The sequence below is a fragment of the Hetaerina americana genome, unplaced genomic scaffold (assembly GCF_022747635.1).
Source record: "Hetaerina americana unplaced genomic scaffold, ioHetAmer1.1.p SCAF_2, whole genome shotgun sequence".
Taxonomy (NCBI): domain Eukaryota; kingdom Metazoa; phylum Arthropoda; class Insecta; order Odonata; family Calopterygidae; genus Hetaerina; species Hetaerina americana.
The window spans coordinates 83,423,373-83,432,636 of record NW_027286763.1 but is presented as its reverse complement, the minus strand read 5'-3'; the positions used below and the strand labels follow the sequence as shown (position 1 = coordinate 83,432,636).

General features: G+C 38.8%; 1 protein-coding gene across 1 annotated transcript in view; it reads left to right on the top strand.

Moving 5' to 3' along the window:
* The first annotated feature begins 4,507 nt into the window (after positions 1-4,507).
* LOC139688228 (fatty acyl-CoA reductase wat-like) overlaps positions 4,508-9,264 on the top strand; it is a 55,159-nt gene continuing 50,402 nt past the window's right edge. The window contains exon 1 of the mRNA XM_071585673.1: positions 4,508-4,628. The gene's annotated coding sequence lies outside the window, so the exon portion shown is untranslated. The remainder of the gene's footprint in view (positions 4,629-9,264) is intronic.

Sequence of the window (9,264 nt, the reverse complement as noted above, 5' to 3'; positions counted from 1 at the left end):
AAATGAAAAATGGAAGAAAATAGAATCCAAAATAAACAATGGAGTTCGAGTAGAATGCAACCTCTCACCAGCAATATTCAACGTGTACACGGAGGAGGCCATACAAGAAACACAAGAATCCGGTTTTAAAGGAGTCCAGGTAAATGGAGAAGAAATCAACATGCTCCGGTTTGCGGATGTCATCACAGTAGTAGCGGAAACACGAAGGGGCCTGCAGGCAACTCTAAATACTATTGTCAAGTGCTGGGGGAATATAATATGAACATCAGCAAGAAGAAAACTAAAATCCTTGTTTGTGGTAGAGAGAAGAATCATCGAGGGTTGAAACTAGAGCAAGTGGAATCCTTCATCTACCTGGGCAGCAGCATAACATGTGGTGGAAGAAGCTCGACATCAAACGAAGCAAAGCCCAAGCTAAGAACGCATTTATGAAGAAGAGGCAACTACTAGGTTCAAAAAATCTGAGTCTGGAAACAAGGATGCAATTTTTAAAGACTTTCATTTGGAGCATGACGCTCTATAGGTTAGATATTTATAACATTGGAAAAGAGGACCAACGATGAATAGAAGCCTTTGAAACATGGTGCTGGAGGAGAACGCCGAAGATTAAATGGACAGACAAAGTAACGAACGAGGAAGTATATAGAAGAGCAGAGGAGGATAGGACCATATGAAGAACTCGACGGCAAAGAAGAAACAGATTATTGGACACACATTGAGGCACAATGGATTGATTAGGAATATGATAGAAGGAAATATAGAAGGGAAGATTCCATGAGGAAGTCCAAGAGACATGTGCATCGGACAAATTAAAAAGGACGTAAAACAGAGAAGGTATCAGGGATTGAGGGAATTGGCATTAAATAGAGTAGAATGGCGGGCTAGAGTAAACCAATCCTAGGATTGAAGTATTGATGATGAATATAAGCCTCAACAATTCGTAAATTAAATCAGAAAACAGGCATTTTACAAATATTTTACGAGGAACACAAAGCAAACAGCACTAAATGTATAGTAGTGGAAGTTTAAAGTGGAAAGGGAGATTTTCGTTGGTGTCTGTAATTAAATATCGCGGAAAAGTACGACATCTGTCGTAGGATATAAGCAAGTCCTAAAAATGGGTTTGTTCGCTCTGAAATGATGAAAAGCAAAGCTTAATCCTATTATTTCAAGTTGAAACCTTGTGACCCTTTTTCATCAGTTCTTCAATTTTCATCAATTCTCCATGAAATGTATTTACATGATACATGCTTCGCATAATGGACATAAAATTCGAGATATCTTTTCACAATCAATTATTTAGAGAAATTCCATCCAAGACATGAAATTTGAAACATACTAAACTTGTAACAAAGGCATCCAGATTACTTATCCGGATAAAACTTATGGGACAAAGTGGAGCATTGCTACATCAGGAGGAAAAATTCCGCTGCAGTGAGTTGATTTGAAAGGTGGATTCATATAGGCACAGCCTTAAGGAAGAACGTAAAAGTAACATTTGTTATTCCTTATTAGTGATGATTATGTCAGCTGAGCACCGTTACACAGGAATCGGCTATTTTTTTTGTCCAGCCGAAAAAATGAGATTCAAAGGACAGAATTATTATTTCGAGGTCATACCTAGTATTTTTACGCTTATAAAGGTTGTTGAAAAGTAGTATTTTCGGAAATGATGGCAGTCGGAAAACTGGCAATAAAATGAAACAAATAGTTTCCAAGTAATTTACATCGACTCCGACCGACACCGACGGCACACCGACTAGACCATCGAAATTCCGTCTGAGTAATTTATGATTTATTGTAAACATATATCAGCTTTTGTGCGTCAAAGCTCATTAAAAGTTACTACTGTTGGATATTTCTCCAATAAATGTTATGAAGATTTAGTCATTTTGCCTAATAATGGATATTTTATTATACTGATTATAAAAACATAAACACAGTAATCAACCCGAAGGTCGGTTTAGTAGGTGATGGTAAAGATCACCCAGTACTAAGCCCTATACGCCGTGTGAAAATTCACACATCAGGGTAGGGGGGCCAGTTCCTTTCCCTGTGCCGGTTATGGTTTCCCAGGAAGACCTGGTACCCGAAAAATCACTTTGGCTTGGGTGGAGCTGCAGGTTCCCAGAGTGCCGGGAATCGAACCCCAGACCCTCCGGTCAGCAGCCCAACGCTCTACCCATTGGACTACCGCGACCCACTATACTGATTATATTATATATTATATTATTATTATAATTTACCCTTAACCACACTGAAATGGAAGTATCAAGAACTCATAAAGAGGAAGAACTTATAAAGAAGCATTAATTGGATATTATATCAAAAAATCTTTAGATTTCAGTCTTAGTGACGGATAACTCAGGTCAGGGCTACAATGACTAAGAAACAGAAACATACCGTCTCGCAAATGTAAATATCAACATAAATTTCCAAATGCATTCTTCATGAAGTTTGCTAGTTCTGAGCTCACTTTTGTGTAATATTTTAGATGTGTTTTAAAGTAGGGTCAACAAAACATTCTTTATAGCACTCATTACGAAAGGGAATAGGGGAGTAACTTAATATGGTGGAAATTTTGCTAGTAATCGTCGCTCTGTTCTTTCAACTCAATTGCCAACGTCAAACTTACTGAGGGTTGACAGTAACAAAATAGTTAGGAGAATGCCAATAAAACAGAGGACACTAATATAAATACCATGTTCCCTAGAAGGGAAGTTCTTTTGACTAGGGCAAAGATGCAATAAAAATTTGGACAGACAATTCTAGTTACACCAGTTTTACCCGCGGAGGAACAATACTACCTTAATATATTCCTCCAAAATATTATCGGCTGATGTATGGCCCGTGAGCCCCTGAAACCCTTATAAGCCTCTCTAGACAAGGTGTTTCTGGCACTAAACAATTAGAGTCTGCCTACGGCGAGGCCCTTGTCCACTAAATGTGAGCTAAAAATTACAAATGTCTATATCAATGGTTATTTAGGCTCGAGCATCAATTGCTAATGATTATGATAAAAAACGCTAAAACCCTTGCATTCGCTGAAAGTTTTAAAATTCACTAGGCTTGCCATTAGGGTATTGTTTTCTTTAAACCTCAAAATAACATACAAGGGTAAAAACATTACTTTTCCATGTAATAAGTCCATGTGTGAAAACGCAAAGTGTAGTGTTTACCCTGTTATAATCATGGAATTCCACTGCATAGAGCCGAATAAAAATTAGTATATTCAAAATAACAAATTGAACAGTCCGCACATGAACCTCGGCAAGAAAAGGGACGCTAAAATACACGTGAATTACTCACACCAATAATTTAGCTCAAATTTGCAGGCGTTGAAATCTCTCATTTGCAGCCGTTGAAATTTCTCGTTTTTCTGATGTCGTTGGAAACTACTCTCCACTTCTGCTGTTGGCCCGTGGCGACATGCTCGAGTCCGACCTTCTCACAATCAAGTCCGTTACTTGGGTAAATGACCGAGAGGACAAATATCGCATATATATTTGCTTTCACGGAACCCCAACGCTTATCCTTCAACTGAAAGCGAATTCACGCGAACCAAACCAGGAAAGTTGACTGCAATCTCCTTTCCCTTTTGTTTTCGCCCTAAATCTTCTATTTCTGTGTTTACGAGAGTGATGTCGTACTAGAGCGATGCTTTCAAGCTATGTGGCATCATAATTATGAGACGCTGAAGTTTGCGTGCGAGGGGAGTATGGAAGCCACGAATTCCATAAAAGCACAAACGAAATTTTTCTCGTCGTTCCTCCCTCCGAGAAACTTGAAAAATAAGCTAAAAACATCGTATTTGTCATATGCGGAGTGTACTCGTAATTTTGATTATGCTAACGTAATGAAACTTCATGGGCCTGTTAAGGCAATGGGAATGAATGACAGATGACAGGCAAAAGGGTTCACCCAGTACTAACTTCGATGGCGTATGAAATTCACATGTATGGTTAGAGGCGCTAGTTCCTTTCCGTGTACCCCCTATGGTTTCCCAGGAAGATCTGGTACACGCAAAATCACAGAGCTTTGGTGAAGCTGAGGGTGATCAGAGAGGCATAACTTAGAGAGAGCGAGAAATATCTTCTTTTTTCGCTGATATCCGCCCGGGGCATGGATCTCTCGTTCCGAGAGAGAGAGAAAGAGATAGAGCCATTGAGTAGGCGGAGAGGAAGTGGCGGAACTACAATAATGAGTGAGCGCAAAAGGTGGTTGGGAAGTTCGCAGAGCAAGAGAAGGAGGCGGGGGAAGTTCAGGGAGGGAGGGGCGGTCGCAGCTGGGGAGGGGAACGAGGAGAACGGCGTGGGAGGGGGCGAAGAGTCGGCGGGGTGCCGAGTCCGGCGGAGGGGGAAGTCGGCAAGACAGGGACGTTCGGATGGTGTGGGGGCCCGAAGGGGCGGGAGAGTTGAGGGGGACGGTTGGGGAAGATCACCTTGATGGCCATGCTTTATATAAAGCCAGTGCCCCATAAAAAAACGCTATTCTATAAGGCGACAGTGTGGTGGATGAGAAGACTTGTGACTTGTGCCCTGTGACAACAAGAGAGAGGGAGTGTGTGCAGGGAGTAGAGAGATCATCCATTTCCCCCCTCTTCATCTACCCACTGGAGAAGACCAGAGGTATGTGAAGAAGTTCCGCATATAAAATTAAGAAGTTTTTAAAAGAGAGAGAAAGGAAAGGTGGGGAACTAGTGAGACGCCCCCGCAGTGGAGGATTATCGAGGAAGCCCATGAAATGCCTTGAGGAATACCGACCGAGTGAAAATTTACTTCCCTTGAGTTTATATTTTTTTGACAAACTCAAAATCCTCGCCGGCGTACCCTTTCGGACTCTTGAAAGTATTTTCGGAATCGAATGGGTTCTAGGTCGAACTTTGGTGCACTCCCATAAGGTTTCCGCATGTACCACCGAAGAAGGACTTGTTCGTACGAATCTACCGACGCTAGACGTGACGTGAGAAGATTTAAGCTCGGTTGAGATTCTTCGAGGATTGTGTGGCTCGAACAAGAGTGGTGTAATCATTTACTTCCGATATTCGCATGTCCCACCAGGATGATCCTTTCGGGAAGCGTGCCCGTTTGAATGTTTCGCGAGTGTGAAACATCTTCCCATGGATCAATTTAAAACTCACTCCGTAGAGTAGTTTTGTAATTGGCATAGGAATAAAATGTTGGAAAAACAAGTTTCGAACCTGAATCTCACTTTTTCCTTAGCAATATTATATTTTCTTGAATAGTGGCCTAAATAATCGGAACGATACAGACGGTGAAGAAAAGAGAATCCCAATGAAATTATTTGAAACTTTTACCACACATTCAATTTTGTTAAGTTCCAACAAAAATTTCCTAAAATCATTTAAAGAGTATCTCTAGGCTGGAAATAAATGCTTTAATTTCAGTCTTCACTTTCACACTAATATAGATTGTATATCCTAATTTTTATTCACAGAGGGATAAATGCGTGCCCGAAAATTCATTTTTAAATATCTCTTCTTGAAATTAAAAGTAAAAGTCCTGATACTGCAGAAGCTAGGATGCTCAATAATTGCAAAAAACGTTTTCATTTCGTAAAGCTCCCCTTGCCAATACAAAAAAATTCCCCTCCCGGATAATTAGAAGTTTCCACTGCGTGTGTATTTCCAATGTCTCAGATAAATTTTTCCGCATGTATGGATTTCCTGGTTGTGATCGCGACGTGAAATCATCAGACCAGGGACAACTGGTTTGGCTATCCTTGATTGAGTAAAAGTGTGAGTCTATGCGGGCGAAGGGAAAGATCAAGGCGCGGAGAGAGGAGAAGTAGAACTATAATTCCAATCCCCATTCTCTAAAAGAATAATGCGACATAATTGCACAAGTGTTTAAAGATGTGACGAAACTTCCAAAGTTGTCAATATTTTGTCAAAATTTTCACGAATAACTGAAATAATATTACTGTATCAACCAAATATTCTGGAACAAGTCCACGTGTCTAAATGAACATAAATATGTAAATTGAAACGACATATATAGAAATTTTAGTAAATTTTCAGTTTACCCTGAGGTCTGATACATTATCATCATATAATTCACTCCTTTTATTTGATATAGAAAACGTCATCAAAGGAAATTCCACAGCTTTCTTCACGATTCAAAATGTGTCAAAATAAGGACCCCTTCGTAACAAATAAATTCTAATTATAAAAGTAATATTTAAATACTTGTATGATATTTATGAAAAATTGTCACAGAGAAGGGCAATTGAGTCAAAGATAGTAAAAATGATCTGTACAAAAATACGTTTGGAAGTGACAATCTTAATTAGAAAGTAAAAAAATTAAGTCAAATCAAAGAATTTATATTCGCATGAATAATAAAATCAAGGACATTGTGTTCATTAGTTCTCCAATCCATCGTTTCTTTATGAGACTGTTTATGGTTATTAGCTAAATCGATGGTAGCGGTGGTAAATAGAAGGAAATTGCCTCTTTACGGTTTACATGAAACGAACTTCAATCTTTCAACGAAGACATCTTTTTACGCTCCATGAACGTGCAAAGTTCTTTGCTTCCACATCTGCGTTCAACAGTAAGGTGCTCTGAGTCACTTAACCGCACACTGAGAGTTAATCGGAGTAATATTTCATAATATCGTATCGATTGAGCAAATAGACGTTGAAAATAAGCTTAGATATGCCGCTAAAGAGTGAGATTCTGCTTTTACAATTAGCCATACAAAGTGTCACAGATTGAGCAGGTAGAGAAAATCGAGAATCTCCTCTTAACTTGCCAAAGAACATTCAGAAAATTATTTTGGCAATCTTTAATTCGACCTTGGCGACCTTTGCTGAGGTCCAAGAGTGAATACAGGTTATATTCTCCAAGGCCTAGGTAGCCCATTATTTTTATTTGTACGATAAATGATTAGGGATAATCGTTTTGCGAACGTTCGCCTTCTCTTCGCTTTGAATATCTCCCCGCGTATAATCAGCGGAGTTACGGCCAGCCTTGATGTAACAACTTGCAAACCTCTTTTAATTTACCTAACACTACTTTTAGGTTAAGACAGCAGCCTTTTTAGGTTCGCATATAATGGTGACAGCATAGTTTAATGGACAGAGAATAATGTTTCTCTTAACCTCAGGCTCCCTTGTACGCATCCGGATGTAAATTAACTCCTCCAATTAACTCAAGCCTACCAACTCCAGAGCAACTTAATCCTTTTAAATAATTTATATCGATTGAGATTGGCAGAATTTTTATAACGACGATAAGTACCTCGGAAGATCATTCGTCGGTTTTTTAAATATTAAAAAAACACGCGCCGATGGCGTTCTTCAGCCGACTGCAAGGTTTGTATCTTGCGTAGATGGCAAACAGCACCTTGGAGTAAAGGACTCACCATACCAGAATGTACTCATGAAAATGCACCACCTACTTAACATTAAGATTTCTTCATCTCGCGCGAATAAAATTTAAGATATTTTTGGAAAATTTCCGCGCCTTATCAAAGAAAGCGTTTACAGTAAAAAATGGAATGTCCGCAAATTCGATCGCGATTTAAAGTGATCTGCATGTGTATATGACTTCAGAATCTCATATTTTTCATCCCATTCCTGCCATGCTACCACTTAAGCTCACTGGGAAAAACCACATTTGCCACAAAATGAATAATTATCACGAATAAATCCTTTACCTTACAAGAATTAAGGGTATTTTAGCCACATAAAATACCCTAAAATCTAGTGGCCGTATGCATAGGGTGTAAAAAATCTTTGGATGAGTACAATTTGCGTGAAAAGTTTCTACAGTTGAATCCTAGCGAGAGTTGAATTGATGTAGTTGATGAAGAGCGAGATTTTTTCGGTTAATATTGCATTAGTAAGAAAAAAATTAGTTATAAAATGTACAGAGATCGATTTTTTTTCGTTCAGATAAGATTTTCATTTTGAAGTGAAATTTTTCACAACGTAATCAAATGTCGGAATATAATGGCTCCAGGAACCTAATGATGCTTCTCCCTTTCTCTCAATACCGCGTAGTGACCTGATTGGCAAATTTAATTAGAGTCACCTGATTTGATCGTCGCTTGCAATTGATGAGTGAATTCCCCCATCTATTTTTTTTAATTATCAAACAAGAGTTCGATCATCTTTCTTTCGGCTTTGCCTGATCCAGGCGATACGAAAGCGATTTAGAGAAATTTTCATTCCATCATAAATATTTTCAAGAAATCGGATTGAGATTGAGTTGAATGTTTTTAATGTCAAGAACCAGATGCTTCTTGGTCTAATCCCAATTGTCGGAACGCAACTTTGGGTGGAGATGAGTTTGACGAGGAAAACTTTGCAGGGTAATCTTTAAGTTTTGAATCTTTAACATAATCACAATGCAATGTCAACTGATTTTGTTCCCCTTAGCTCATGTTTCCCACGTCGATGCGGGAAGAATCCCATTGACCAACGGGTCAAGCTTTGCTCGTCATTGTTCTCTCCTCATCCTTCAAAGGATGTGGTCAACATCGACAATGCACACAATGCGGCGAAAGAATATGGAAAACAACTGAAAGCATTGTATGCGTGGAGTACGGAAACTTCGGTGTAACCTTTCACCTCAATCTGAATTCAATCGCGGTTTTTGGCTCCGCCACGTCCTTTCGGATGTGATGTCATCATCAATTCATGCTTCGAAACATACGAATCACGGGACTGATAGCATTTGAATTTTTGTAGAGTGAGAAAACCTCAAGAGAAATAAATTATTTCTCATAATATTTCATTCTCCCTAACTACTATACCGCCATTTTACAGGAAAATTCCTCCAGAATTGAGTAGGGTGAAGGAGATAGCATCCACTTTATCGTTTTCAAAGTATCAGAGGCGAATTATATGGTGGGAAGGGATGAACAATTCCTCTCCACCATGGGTTCTAAATTTTTGCATAAAACAATACCACAAATGTCATATAAACAGCTGGCAAGAGCGAGTAAATTCGTTTTGAGATAAAAATAATGCATGGGAACCGGAATTGTTTTGAAAGTAGTTAATCTCAACGTTAAAGAGGGAAAAGGACGGGGTACAACAAGCGATATATTTACACTATAAACTCTTTCTTAAGAATTCTTTCCTCACCACTTCCTCAATTAATTAAAAAATAAAATGAAAGGGAAAGGCATGAAAATATGTACGTAGGAGTAATTCAGATTGGTAAAATAAGATTAAATTTTAGGATTATTTGTCACTTGCTGTAACAACGTAGTAACTTATGTGTCAATCATA